This window comes from Stegostoma tigrinum, chromosome 6, assembly GCF_030684315.1.
Source record: "Stegostoma tigrinum isolate sSteTig4 chromosome 6, sSteTig4.hap1, whole genome shotgun sequence".
Classification (NCBI taxonomy): domain Eukaryota; kingdom Metazoa; phylum Chordata; class Chondrichthyes; order Orectolobiformes; family Stegostomatidae; genus Stegostoma; species Stegostoma tigrinum.
In genome coordinates, this window is record NC_081359.1 from 43,343,278 (window position 1) to 43,358,595 (window position 15,318).

The 15,318-nt window shown below is 43.6% G+C and overlaps 1 protein-coding gene across 1 annotated transcript in view; it reads right to left on the minus strand.

The window, feature by feature from the left end:
* dct (dopachrome tautomerase) overlaps positions 1 to 15,318 on the minus strand; it is a 69,723-nt gene that overhangs the window by 2,166 nt on the left and 52,239 nt on the right. The gene's annotated exons all lie outside the window — the stretch shown is intronic.

The following is a 15,318-nucleotide window of genomic DNA, read 5'->3' on the forward strand; positions in this document are numbered from 1 at the left end:
ACACCATACTGGAACTAATTTCTCTCCACTGCAAATGTCACCTACTTCTAACACCATAAAGTTGACCATCTCTACACTTGCTTCAGTGAGACTGCAAGTGAAACCCCTTTCGATGCTTTGAATTTGGACTTGATTATTCAGTACTTTCTTTTCTATTCATTGTGGGATGTGGACATTGCTGGCCCACCAGCATTTCTTGCCCATCCCTAGTTGCCCTTCAGAAGGTGGTGATGGGCTGCCTTCTTGATCCGCTGCAGTCCACCAGCTTTAGGTTGATCCAGAATGCCATTAGGGAGGGAATTCCAGGATTTTGGCCCAGCAATAGTGAAGAAACGGTGATATATTTCCAAGTCAAGATGGTGAATGGTTCGGAGGGGAAATTGGAGGTGGTGGCATTCTCATATGTCTGTTTCCCTTGTCCTTCTAGATGGACGTGGTCATGGGTTTGGAAGATGCTCTCTGAGAATCTTTGTTGAATTTCTGCAGGAGGGAGTGGATGCTTGTGGTTGTAGTGTCAATCAAGCAGGCTGCTTTGTCTTGGATGGTGTCAAGCTTCTTGAGTGTTGTTGGAGCCAGACTTATCCAGACAAGTGGGGAGTATTGCATTACACTCCTGACTTGTCTTGTAGATGGTGGACAAGCTTCGAGGAGTCAGGAGGTGAATTACTCACTGCAGTATTCCTAGCTTCTGACCTACTCTTGTAGCCACTCCGTTAATGTGGTGAGTCCAGTTCAGTTTCTGATCAAAGATAACTCCCAGGATGTTGATTGTGGTGGAATTCAGTGATGGTAACACCATTGAATGACAAGGTGTGAGGTTGGATTGTCTCTTATTGGTGATGGTCATAGCCTGGCATATGTGTGGTGTGAATGTCACTTGCCACTTTTCAGCCCTAGCCTGGATAGTGTCCAGATCTTGTTGCATTTGACTGCTTCAGTATATGAAGATTCACGAATGGTGCTGTACATTGTGCAATCATCTCCACTTCTGACCATACGACGGAGGGAAGGTCATTGATGAAGCAGCTGAAGATGGTTGGGCTGAGGACACTACCCTCAAAGAAATGAAACTGACCTCTTTTCAAAACCCCTGCCTTTATCCCACCCACAATTCAGGATACCTGGAGCAAAAAAAAGTCTTTTATATGTGATAACACGGTATAGAGCTGGAAGAACACAGTAGGCCACGAAGCATCAGAGGAGCAGGAAAGATGATGTTTCAAGCCGAGACCCTTCTTCAGAAATGGGGGAGGGCAAGGGGATTCTGAAATAAATAGGGAGACAGAGGGAGGCAGATAGAAGATGGATGAAGGAGAAGATAGACAGGTCAAAGAGGTGGGATTGGAGCCAGTGAAGGTGAATGTGAGTGGGGAGTTAGTTATGAGACAGGTCAGTCCAGGGAGGACAGACAGGTCAAGGAGGCAGGATGAGGTTTATGGGTAGGAGATGGGGGTGGGGTTTGAGGTGGGAGGAATGGGTAGGGAGGCGGGGAGTAGCTCGGCTGGTTTTGGGATGCGGTAGGGGGAGGGTAGATTTTGAAGCTTGTGAAGTCCACATTGATACCCTTAGGCTGCAGGGTTCCCAAGTGAAATATGAGATGCTGTTCCTGCAACTTTTGATTGGCATTATTGTGGCAATGCAGGAGGCCCAGGATGGATATGTCATCCAAGGAGTGGGAGGGGGAATTGAAATGGTTCTTGACTGGGGGGTGTAGTTGTTTGTTGCAAACTGACTGAAGGTTTTCTGCAAAGTGGTCCCCAAGCCTCCGCTTGGTTTCCCCGATTGTAGACGAGGCCACAATGGGAACAGCGGATACAGTATACCACATTGGCAGATGTGCAGGTGAACATCTGTTTGATGTGGAAGGTCTTCCTAGGGCCTGGGATGGGGGTAAGGGGGATGGTGTAGGGACAGGTGTAGCACTTGCTTTGGTTGCAGGGAAAAGTGCCAGGTTTTGTGGGGCTAGAGTAGAGTATGGAGCGGACAAGGGAGTCACGGAGACAGTGGTCCCTCTGGAAAGCAGATAACGGTGGGGAGGGAAAAATGTCTTTGGTCTTTTATATGGGGTTGATTAAAGTCATCACAAACAGCTATTGATTGTAGGTATATTGATTGCCAAATAAATAGGAATAAACCTGGGGAAGAACTGATTTTCTCCCTTTTGTTTTGTCAGTGGAAGTGATCTGCTCATGAAGGTGGTACTGTATGTGGCACCCTCATATTTATAAATGTGACCTCATCCAACACTTTGGTATTTGTATACAAACCCACAACAAGTACCATTTATCTGTCACCACTTTGTTCACTAACATTGGCAACGAAACCATTGTTGTTTTGAACTGAAAATTCTCATTCTTATGTTCAAATGGATTCTCCTCTCCCTATCTCTGTAATCCTGTCAAGCCCTCAGATTCTGCAAAGAAGTCTGTGACCCTCCATTTCAGACATCCTGAGCACCTGTCATTCTACCATCCAACTACTGATAGCCATACCTTTTACTGTGTCACAAACCATTCTATTGGAAAGCCCACCTCTGTGGTCAGATTTTGAGTTACTGATTGGGTATAAGAGCTGATTAACATGCATAGAATATTTCGATGACTTAACAGGACAATTACAGAGGCACTGTTCCCTGACTGAAGAATCTAGAACTCAAGAGCAAAAGGAAGTTAAGGATGGCATCAAATTGAAAGAAAAAAACATAAAACATTAACAAAAGTAAGTGGCAAACGAAAGGATTAGAAAAGTTTTAAAAGCCAACAAAATATAACCAAAAAAAAGTAAAACAAACATCAGAAACTCTGTGAAGAATTACTACCCTTTCCACACACAGGTTTCCACAAGCTGGCACAGCCACACTCAGTTATCCCCTGAATAATTTCTGCACATTCATGATGAAATGCTTCTTCTTCAGCAGGCACCTAAAACAAATTAAAAACTGAACTCACTATTATTTTAACTTCAGAGCAAGTATGTATGTTCTCTCAACTCAGGTTCTAGCAGTCCTGGCATATCCACGTGCATTGACTGACCAACTCATTTCTAGATTTTCTATCCCTCTCTGGTAACCTGGATTTCTGTTACCAGGCAACAGCACATTTTTTAAAACATCTTTTTTAATGTACTGAACTGCTAACACCCACTTCTTCACTGTAAATGCCGACAAACTTCATTAAAAATGAATGCAAACAGGCCTCCAGCTTTTCTATCACCAACCCACAAGAACATCTCTTTCTATGAAGTGAAACTGACATGTTAATTTAGGGGGATAAATTATTTAAAATACAAAACATAAGTGAAGCTATAAGTTATATATTGTTCCTAATGCAGATTTTAAAATATACATTTCCCCTTCAAACTGACTGTGAAATTCTATTCTGTTATGATTAGGGTGGCACAGTGGTTAGCACTGCTGCAACCATGTTTCAGTAATGACTATCAATTCATACGTATTTATTTCTTTCAGGGTTCCATCTGCCACACAGCATATTTGCTGACGTAGCCCATCAAATCAGGCATTAATTGTCCAATTAAGGATATCATTCGGTCAAGTGTACCTGACCCACTCAACCTCTTTCCACCACCCATAAAACATTGATAGGCCAGGTGGAACAGGACCAAGTGAATGGCTGCTGGATTAGAGCTCTTATTATCCTATCTGCAAGTGGTTATAAGTTTCAGTAAATGCACTCAGACCAATGGATTAGAATCTTGCAGGCATTAGATGGGTTCAACAAGAACTGTGAAGAAATAACAAAGAAATGCCAAGGCTACGATACGTGTCAGAATAATGGTATATCACAGCAGAGTTTAGAAGAATCAAAGCCCCTGTACCTACTATTCAATGTGTTCTCTCTTGCCTTGAGAATGATATCAAGCGTATGGTGTGTCTCAAAGACCAATAAAAGCTAACTATATGCAGAGTAGCACAACAAACCCAGCTCTGCCAGGGCATCAAGACCAGCAATGAACTGAACACCAATAATCTCACTCCCACACATTACTGGAGGGTGATTTATAAGATTATTAAAGGCAAGAAAATAACCAGGAAAGAACACGGTGCATTAGGGATCAAAGAGGCAACATATATATGGAGCCAGAAGACACAGCTAAAGTTTTAAATAAATAATTTGCATCTGTATTCACTGTAGAGAAGAACAATATAGGTAGATACAATATATCAGAGAGGGGGACTGTGATAAACTTGAAAATATTATCTTGTGAAGGAGGAGGTATTCACTAATTTGGTAGGCTTGTAAGTGAATAAATCCAATGGCCTACATGTGATGTATTCCAGGCTACTCCCAAGAAATAGAGGAGCTTGCAGGGGCTCCAGCATTAATTTTCGAATCCCATGTGGCCACATTATTCATTATTCAAGGAAGATGGTAGCAATAAACCAAGAAACTATAGGCCTGTGAGTCTAACATCAGTGATCAGGAAACTATTGTAAATAATTCTGAGGGACGGAATTAATAAAGGATAGTCAGTATGATTTTGTCAGAGCGAAATTAAGTCAAACAAATGCCATTACATTTTTGAGGAGGTGACTAGGTGTGTACATAAGGATGGTTCAGTTGATAAGGCCTACATGGACTTCAGTAAAGCTCTCGACAAGGTCTTGTATAGCAGTCTAGTTATTAGAGCTAATAGCTCACAGGGTCTAGGACGGTTTGGCAAATTGGATCCAAAACTGACTTAGTAATATAAAGTTGAGGGTGAAGACTGAAAGGTGATCTTGAGCCTAGAAGCCTATGTCTGGTGGCATACACAAGGTTCAATGCTGGATCACCTGCTGTTTGTTGTATACGTTAGTGATCGAGACATTAATAAGTTCACAGATGAAATGAAAATTAGTGGTGTGGTTAAAAGTAAAGAGGAGAGTCTTAGACTACAGGATGAAATAGCAGGACAGGTCAGATGGGGTGAACAATGGCAAATTGAATTTGATCCTGGCAACTATGAGGAGATGCAGTTTGACAGGAGTAACAAGGTAACGGAGCTGATTAGTAGGACACTGAGAAGTACAGATGAACAGAGGGCTCTTGCTGTGCATGTTCATAGCTCCTAGATAGCAGCAAGACAAGTACATAAGGTGGCCAAGGCATATTATGATACTTGCCTTTATTAGTCAAGGCATTGAACAAGAAAAGGAAGTTATGAAGGAGTTGTATACAACATTAGTTAGGCCATAACTGGAGTACTGTATGCAGTTCTGGTCACCATACTACAGAAAGGACGTGAAAGGATAGAGAGGGTGCAGAGGAGATTCACCCCCCGCAGTGGTCGAGAACGCCCTCGACCATGTCTCCTGCATTTCCCTCAACATATCCCTCATACCCCGCCCCTGCAATAACCACCCAACGAGAAACCCCCTAGTCCTCACATACCACCCCACCAACCTCCAGATACAATGCAACATCCTCCGACACATCTGCCATCTACAATCCGACCCCACCACCCAAGACATTGTTCCATCCCCACCCTTGTCTGCCTTCCAGAGAGACCACTCTCTCCGGGACTCCCTTGTCCGCTCCACACTCCCCTCCAACCCCACCACACCCGGCACCTTCCCCTGCAACCGATGCAAGTGCTACACTTGCCTGCACACCTCCTCCCTCAGACCCCAAGATGACCTTCCATATCAAGCAGATGCTCACCTGCACACCTGCCAATGTGGTATACTGTATCCACTGTACCCGTTGTGGCTTCCTCTACATTGGGGAAACCAAGCGGAGGCTTGGGGACCACTTTGCAGAACACCTCCGCTCAGTTCGCAACAAACAACTGCACCTCCCAGTCGCAAACCATTTCCACTCCCCCTCCCATTCCTTGGATGACATGTCCATCCTGGGCCTCCTGTAGTGCCACAATGATGCCACCCGAAGGTTGCAGGAACAGCAACTCCTATTCCGCTTGGGAACCCTGCAGCCCAAAGGTATCATTGTGGACTTCACAAGCTTCAAAATCTCTCCTTCCCCCACTGCATCTCAAAACCAGCCCAGCTCGTCCCCTCCCCCCACTGCTTCCCAAAACCAGCCCAGCTTTCCCCCGCCTCCCTAACCTGTTCTTCCTCTCACCTATCCCCTCCTCCCACCTCAAGCCGCACCTCCATTTCCCACCTACTACCCTCATCCTGCCTCCTTGACCTGTCCATCCTCCCCGGACTGACCTATCCCCTCCCTACCTCCACAGCTATACTCTCCTCTCCAGCTATCTTCTCCTCTATCCATCTTCGGTCCACCTCCCCCTCTCTCCCTATTTATTTCAGAACCCTCTCCCCATCACCCTCTAGGATGAAGGGTCTAGGCCCGAAATGTCAGCTTTTGTGCTCCTAAGATGCTACTTGGCCTGCTATGTTAATCCAGCTTCACACTTTGTTATCTCGGATTCTCCAGCATCTGCAGTTCCCATTATTTCTGATCATCAGGGTATTGCCTGGGCCATACAGATTCAGCTACAAACGGAGATTAGATATACTGAGGTTTGCTTTCCTTAGATCAGAAGAGGCTGAGGAGAGATAACTGAGATATACAAAGTCCAGAAGAGCATGGACAGGATAGTTAGAGCCATAGCATCATGGAGTTCTACAGTGCAGAAAAAGACCCTTCAGTCTAATTTGTCTATGCTGACCAGATATGCTGAGTCTAGTCCAATTTGCCTGCATTTGGCTCATGTCTCTCTACACCCTACCTATTCATATACCTATCCAGATACCTTTTAAATAGTTTAATTATACCAGCCTCCACTGCTTCCTCTGGCAGCTCATTCCATACATCCGCCACCCTCTGTGTGAAAAGGTTGCCCCAGGGTCTCTGTTGTAGCTTTCCCCCCTCACCTTAAGCTTATGCCCTCTAGTTTTGGACTCCCCTACCCTGGGAAAAAAACCTTGGCTATTCACCCTGCCCATGCTCATGATCTTATAAACATCTGTAAAGTCATACCTCAGCCTCTGACACTCCATGAAAATAGCCCCAGCTTTGTCAGCCTCTCCCTATAGCTCAAACCCTCCAAAACCAGCCACATCCTTCTAATTTTTTTTTCTCCCTTTCAAGTTTAACAACATCTCACATAAAGCAGACAGGCCAGAATTGAAGATAATAAAATGTGAGGCTGGATGAACACAGCGGGCCAAGCAGCATCTCAGGAGCACAAAAGCTGACGTTTCGGGCCTAGACCCTTCATCAGAGAGGGGGATGGGGGGAGGGAACTGGAATAAATAGGGAGAGAGGGGGAGGCGGACCGAAGATGGAGAGTAAAGAAGATAGGTGGAGAGGGTGTAGGTGGGGAGGTAGGGAGGGGATAGGTCAGTCCAGGGAAGACGGACAGGTCAAGGAGGTGGGATGAGGTTAGTAGGTAGCTGGGGGTGCGGCTTGGGGTGGGAGGAAGGGATGGGTGAGAGGAAGAACCGGTTAGGGAGGCAGAGACAGGTTGGACTGGTTTTGGGATGCAGTGGGTGGGGGGGAAGAGCTGGGCTGGTTGTGTGGTGCAGTGGGGGGAGGGGATGAACTGGGCTGGTTGAGGGATGCTAAACAAAAAGCTTACTTTGCTATATTGCTGTACCCGGTGCGGCTTTCTCTACATTGGGGAAACCAAGCGGAGGCTTGGGGACCGCTTTGCAGAACACCTCCGCTCAGTTCGCAACAAACAACTGCACCTCCCAGTCGCAAACCATTTCCACTCCCCCTCCCATTCTCTTGATGACATGTCCATCATGGGCCTCCTGCACTGCCACAATGATGCCACCCGAAGGTTGCAGGAACAGCAACTCATATTCCGCCTGGGAACCCTGCAGCCATATGGTATCAATGTGGACTTCACCAGTTTCAAAATCTCCCCTTCCCCCACTGCATCCCTCAACCAGCCCAGTTCATCCCCTCCCCCCACTGCACCACACAACCAGCCCAGCTCTTCCCCCCCACCCACTGCATCCCAAAACCAGTCCAACCTGTCTCTGCCTCCCTAACCGGTTCTTCCTCTCACCCATCCCTTCCTCCCACCCCAAGCCGCACCCCCAGCTACCTACTAACCTCATCCCACCTCCTTGACCTGTCCGCCTTCCCTGGACTGACCTATCCCCTCCCTACCTCCCCACCTACACCCTCTCCACCTATCTTCTTTACTCTCCATCTTCGGTCCGCCTCCCCCTCTCTCCCTATTTATTCCAGTTCCCTCCCCCCATCCCCCTCTCTGATGAAGGGTCTAGGCCCGAAACGTCAGCTTTTGTGCTCCTGAGATGCTGCTTGGCCTGCTGTGTTCATCCAGCCTCACATTTTATTATCTTGGAATCTCCAGCATCTGCAGTTCCCATTATCTCTGAGGCCAGAATTGAACGTAGTATTCCAAAGTGGCCTAACCAATGTTCTGTATAACTGCAACATGACATTCCAACTCCTACACTCAATGCACCAACCATTAAAGGCAAGGGTACCAAACTCCTTTTTCACTGTCCTGTCTACCTGTGACACCACCTTCAAGGAACTATGAACGTGCACCCCAAGATCTTTTTGTTTAGCAATACTCCCCAGCATCCTAACATTAATTGTATATGCCCTGCCCCTGATTTGGTTTACCAAAATGTAACACCACATGTTTATCTAAATTAAACTCCATCTGCCACTCCTCAGCCCATCGGCCCATCTGATCAAAGTGCATTATACTCTGAGATAACCTCCTTCATCATCCACGACACTATCAATTTTGGTGTCATCTACAAACTTACTAACCAGAAACATTTTTCCTTGGTTGAGGGGTTAATAACAAGGGGACACAGGTCAGAAGTTAAGAAGCTCCTGTTTTAGAGGGGATTTGAGAAAATCCTGTTTCATGCAGAGTACAGTGAATATCTGTAACTTACTGTCTAAAAGTGTGGTACAGGTGGGAACACTCAAGATATTTAAGAACAATTTAGAATAGCATTTGAAATGCCATAGCATGCAAGACGGCAGGCTAAGAGCTGGAAAATGGCATTTGAATAGATGGTTGCTAACTGGTACAAATACAATGGGCCAAAGAACCTATTTCTATGCTTGAAAAATACTTTGATTCTTTAACCATCCCACAAATACCTTCCACCACTGTTACTCAGTAACAGCAGCACGTACCATACACAAGATACTTAACAGGAATTCACCAACAATCCTCATACAGTATTTTCCAAACCCACAAAGACTGCTATATAAAAGGACAAAGGCAGCAGATACATGGGAACACCACCACATGGAAGGTCCCCTCCAAGCAGCTTGGAAATATAATACCATTCCTTTAATGTCATAAGGTCAAAAACCCAGAATGCTCTATCTACTGGTGTGACTCTACCTACAGCACCTTGCAGTCTTTCAGCAGCATATACACTACAGTAGTTGAAGAAGACAGCATGACACCATCTTCTCAAGAGCAATTAAGGACAAGCAATAAATGTTGTCCCAGCCATCAAAGCCTAGGTCTGATGAATGAATAACAAAAATAAAATCAAGAACATAATGTACGTGGCTCAGGTAATATTTCTGCTGATTGAGATCTTTAAAGCTTGAGACCATGACCTCGTGTTCAAACTGTCAGGCCTTTTTACAAAATTTAGAAGACTCCCAAGATCCAAAGTACTTCACTTGACCAGAAAGGTGATAAATCAATCTGTGTCAACAATAAATATTTAATTAACTCATTGGCTAATGTGCCCAGAATCACAGTGTTGCTTGTTTGCAGGCCACTGAGTAGTAGAGATAATCTTTGCAATATGTCAGCTTCATCAAAAGCCCAAGATCAGAATAAGGTGCTCCACATGATGTTCATTGAACCGACTTTGTAATGGTGAAAGCATGTATAAACGTGCCTGCCCCAAAAAAGATGATCAATAAAATTCACTCATTTTATGATGATATGGTGGCTAGCATGCTGCAAAGTGGTATATCATCAAAATGCATTTCTTGTCATCAACTGCACCAAGCGAGACAATGGATTGGCTTCATTTCTATCCAAGACAATTCTTGCCTTCTCCAGCACACACTCAAAGACCCTCACTCATTCAAGACAGACAGCAATCAAATCTGCCATGAATCAGCACAGCCTGGATTACAAATAGAGTGCATTTGGAAGCTCCCTTTGATAATACTTGGTGCAGGCAAAAAGAACATATACATGTCTGTTTCACCTAATCAAAGTAAGTACTGCCATTTGCTGGCTAACTTTTCAGGGCGATGCTTTAACCAATTGGAGTCACCCTGCTGTGTTCAAATTTAAATAAAGTTTGGCAGTGAACTGTCAGTGATTATTAACTGCCGTATTATTCATGGAAATCCCTTGACCAATCAAAGCCCATTGCCAAATACTCAGGACCCTCCCCTCATATGGATTAAATACAGTTTTTTCTTTACATTAGCATGTCTTGCAAATCATCCTAATGACTGTAAGACAAAAGTCTTCGACAATATGTATATTTTCTATTCACCCATGCTCAAGTTCTCTAATACTAAACAATAGCAATAAAACAAAAGCAGTAATTGCTGGAAAAGCTGAGCAACATCTGGCACATCTGTGGAGAGAAATCAGAGATAATGTTTTGTGTCAAGTGACCTTTCCTCAGAACATGTATGAAGATGTCTAGATCCCTCTGCATTGATGAACTTCGAATCTACTCCCATTTAAATAATAATTTGCCTTTTGTTGTTTCAGCCAAAATGGACAACCTCACACTTCTCCATAGGGATCTGTCAGATTCTGGCCTATTCTCCTAGCCTATCAATATCCATCTCTAAATTTTTTTATTGTCTCATCACTGCCCGCTTATCATCCATGAACTTTGCAATGTTACACACTGTCTCTGTTTACAGATCATTTACATAGATTTTAAATAGCTAAGGTCTGAGAACTGAAGGCTGCGGCACCCCACTAGTTACAGTTCACCATCTCGAGAAGGGCTTATTTATTCCAACCCTCTGCCACCTGTCAGTCAGTCTATCTTCTATCCAAGACAACACTCTACGCTTAACCCCCTGGAATCAGCTTGTACAAGGGGGCATAGCGACAAATTGAGTGGTGATAGATTTAAGACAGATGTCTTAAAGGGCAGCACGGTGGCTCAGTGGTTAACACTGCAGCCTCACAGCGCCAGGGACCCAGGTTCGATTCCAGCCTCGGGTGGCTGTCTGTGCGGAGTTCGCACATTCTCCTCGCGTCTGCGTGGGTTTCCTCCGGGTGCTCCGGTTTCCTCCCATAGTCCAAAGATGTGCAGGTTAGGTGGATCAGCCATGCTAAATTGCCCGTAGTGTTTAGGAGGATGGATCTGGATGAGATGCTTCAGGGGGCGGTGTAGACTTGTTGGGCTGAAGGGCCTGTTTCCACACTGTAGGGAATCTAATCTAATCTAAGAATCTAATATCAGAGGCAGGCTCTTTACTAGAGTGGTAAGAGCGTGGAATGCCCTGCCTGCCAACGTAGTTAACTCAGCCACATTAAGGGCATTTAAACAGTCCTTGGATAAGCATATAGATAATGATGGGATAGTGTAAGGGGAGGGGCTCAGATTAGTTCACAGTTCGGTGCAATATCGAGGGCCTAAGGGCCTGTTCTGTGCTGTACCTTTGTATGTTCTACGAATCTGAATTTCTGAGTCAGCCTGTTGTGTAAAACCGTGTCAAATGCCTTCTGGATGTTTAGATTTCCCACATTCACCTGATCCCTATTATTGAACTTGCTGGTTACAAATTGTTCTTCATGAAAATGTGTTAATACTGATGAATTGGTCTTTGTTGTTACAAGTATTCGCTTATCTCCTCCTTTATGATTCACTTCAGCAACATCCCTACTACCTAGATCAAACTAACTGGTCAATAGTTTCTCACATTTTGCCTATCTCTTTTTGTGAATGAAGATATCATATTAGCTTGTTTCTGATCCACTGGTACCTTTCCAGAATCTAGGGAATTTTGGAAAATCGTAACTAATGCATCCACCATCTCTGCTGCCACCTCCTTTACATACCCCAGGGTGCAGTCCATCAGGCCCCTGGGACTTTTCTCCCTTTATCCCATCAGGTCACTTAATATCTTCTCCATCCGCAGTAACTGCAGTTAAAAAGAAATTATTCATTCCACTGTGGACACAGAGGCAAAACATTAGTCTAACGCCTCTGCCAGATCTGAATTTCCCATTGTTATCTCACCATTTTCATCCTCTAAAGGGTCAAAATTAACTTTCACTATTCTCTTCCCTTTTATATATTTATAGGATCTTTTGGTAATAGTGCTTATGTTTTCTGTTGGTTTCCTTTCATAGTTCATTTAGCTCTTTTGATTTGATTTTCAACACTTTGCTGATGTTTAAAGTTCTCCCAATCCTCTACAAGCGTGTTGTTAATGTTTACAGTATGATATGCCCTGGGTTTTGCCTTTATGTTATCCTTGACTTCCTTATTAAACCATGAATGATTTTTCACCTTTTTACAATTCCTCTTCCTCTTAGGAATGTACTTTAATTAAGAAGTATTTAGTATCTCTCTAAGCATTTGCCACTATTCTTCAATGGTCTTGCCCTTTAATTATATTTGCTCAGTCCACTTTGGCCAACTCTTTCCTCAGGCCTGTATAATATACATACCTGTATAATATAGCATACTTTTGCCCTACGCTAAAACTCGAATGCCATGCCGTCTTCACTCTTTCAACCTGAATTTAAAACTCTAGTGTTATATGGTCATTCCTTCCAAGAGGATCCTTAACTATAAGACCATTTATCAATCTTTCTTCATTACATAATAGCAAATTTAAAGTAGCTAATTGTCTCATTGGCTCCATGACATGTTGGTCTAAGACAACCCCTCATAAATTCTGTAAACCTTTCTTCGAGGCCATCCTTGACAAGTTGATTAATTCAGCGAATATGCATATTCAAAACACCCATAATTACCATTATGCTCTTCTCACAAGCCCTCATTATTTCTTGGTTTATGCTATGCCCTACTTCAAAAGTACTGTTCAGGGGCTTGTAAATTATTCCTACAAATAGGTTTCTTTGCTTGCTTTTACTTCCACCCAGACTGATTCAACATTTGGTCCCTAGTATGAATAACATTTCTAAGCTGGTTAGAATCTTAAATCATAAGATGGTTACAGCTCAGAAAGGAATCATTTAGCCAATCTGTTCTGCACTGTTTCTCGGAAGCAGCGACTCATGTGGGTTATTTTCCTTCCTTTTCCTTTCAGCCATGAGTTGAGAGGGTCTGCCTCTTAAATCAAGGCTACATCTGACAGAGTGTGCCTTCAAGGAGCTCTAGAAACACTGGCATCAAAGGGAATTAGAGGAAAATCTCTATACTGGTTGGAGCCATGCTTGTCACAAAGGAAGATTGAGCAGGTAGTTGGGATAAATCATCCCAGTTCCAGGATGTATCTGCAGGACTTCCTCAGGGTTGTGTCCTTTGCCCAAAGATCTTCAGCTGCTTCAATGACCTTCCTTCCATCTTAGCATCAGCAAAAGAGATGTTTGCCTTTGGCTGCAGTATGTTGTGCACCATTTTCAATTTCTTAGATATTGTAGCAATCAAATTGTTCAAATGATACAAAACCTGGACAATATCAAGGCTGAGTTGATAACTGGCAATTAGCACTTGTGTTACACAATTCCATCTTCAACATGAGAATCTAAGTATCGTTGAATAGTATCACTATCTTTGAATACCCGCTCTCAAAATTTGGGAGTTAACATTGGTCAGAAACTTAATTAGACTCGCCATGTAAATACTTTGTCTACAAGAGAAGGTGAGAGGCTAGGGATCCTGCAGCAAGTAAAACCCTGGTCATTATCTACAAGGCACACATTAGGGGTCTGATGATATACCTACCACTTGTCTGGATGTGTGCAGCTCCAGCAATGCACAAAAAAACTTCACAACATCCTGAAAAAAGCAACCTGTTTGATTTGATACTTACTGGTATACAGTGGCAGTAATCTACAACACTACTGCTACAACTGTGACCTCTACCACCCACAGGGAGAAAGGCAGCAGATGCATGGGAGTGCCACTATATTTGCAAATTCCTTTCCAGGTCTAATGCACTATCCTGACTGGGAACTATATTGTAGTTCCTTTACTTTCATGGGGTCAAACTGCTTGAATGCTGTTTCTACCAGCATTATGGATGCCCCAACACCAGATGGGCTGCCGTAGTTCAAGAAGGCAGTTGACCATTCCAAGGACAATTAAGAGTGGCACTTCCAGAAATAAATACCTGCCAACAAGAAAAAACAAGGAATAGGCAAGTCCTATGGCTGAGTTTAAAAAATTGCATGATCTGCTTGAATGGCAAGCATTGATCAGACATGCTGAGCATTTTCAAACATGAACAGCATATTCAGTGACTCTGGTGTCAGGACAGCTCAATAGGTTGGATGCAAAATTGTATGCAATCAATGGCACCCTGCACAGTGGGATAACTGCACACATTGGCTGCCATTCTCTGTTCTGTAAGTACACAGTGAAGCTTGTTTCCTGGCACAGAGTTTCTGCCATCTCTTTCATGCGGCTGCAAATGCAAATTTGAAAGATGTTCAATGTGTTGTTTGCGCTTCCGTGTTTACATGTGGAACTGTCTTGCGTTGTTTTGTAGTTCCTAGAGATACCATATATATACCTTCATTGTAGAGTACAGGCAATGAACATGCCTGGCTGAGATGTAGTAATGAAAAGTGCTCACAGTAATCTCTCACTGCTGTGAGTGCCTCTCCCACCTGGAACACCAGCCCCTCTCATACACTTATTGTTTCAGGTTTATGAAGGTCATCAATTTTGGCCAATAACATTGTTTCTGCATGATACATATCTCATCAGTGCCCCCAGGGCTTCATCCATAAATTGTGCTTAATGCAAGTATAGTTTCATCAAGTCCACCACGACAGATTCCACAGCTGCATCAATAAGCTACTTGACATCTCTCCTGGTTAAGTGGCTCATTAGCTGCTTAAGAAGTGCTAAAAATTCTGTCTCTTCTGCTATTTTCTGATGTGTTAGTCACAGCTTCATTACAGCTTTCACAACACTATAATCAGTGCCAACAAAATGTTGAATAAGGGAACCTCTTATCTTCCTCATGAAAAATACAAATTAAGCCTCTCTGTTTTAATTTTTGTCTATCTCCACTTGTGCATTTAATTTGGCATTTTAACACTCCAAGCTAAGGTTGATTGTTTAGATTTAATATGCTGTTTTGCAGCCTCTCCAGACTGTACAGTGTACTAAATGCTTAAATTATTTAAACTTTCAGCATTTGCTAATCTTAGAGGACGAGGAGGATTTCAGTCTGGGTCAAAGTATCTGGTTATTAC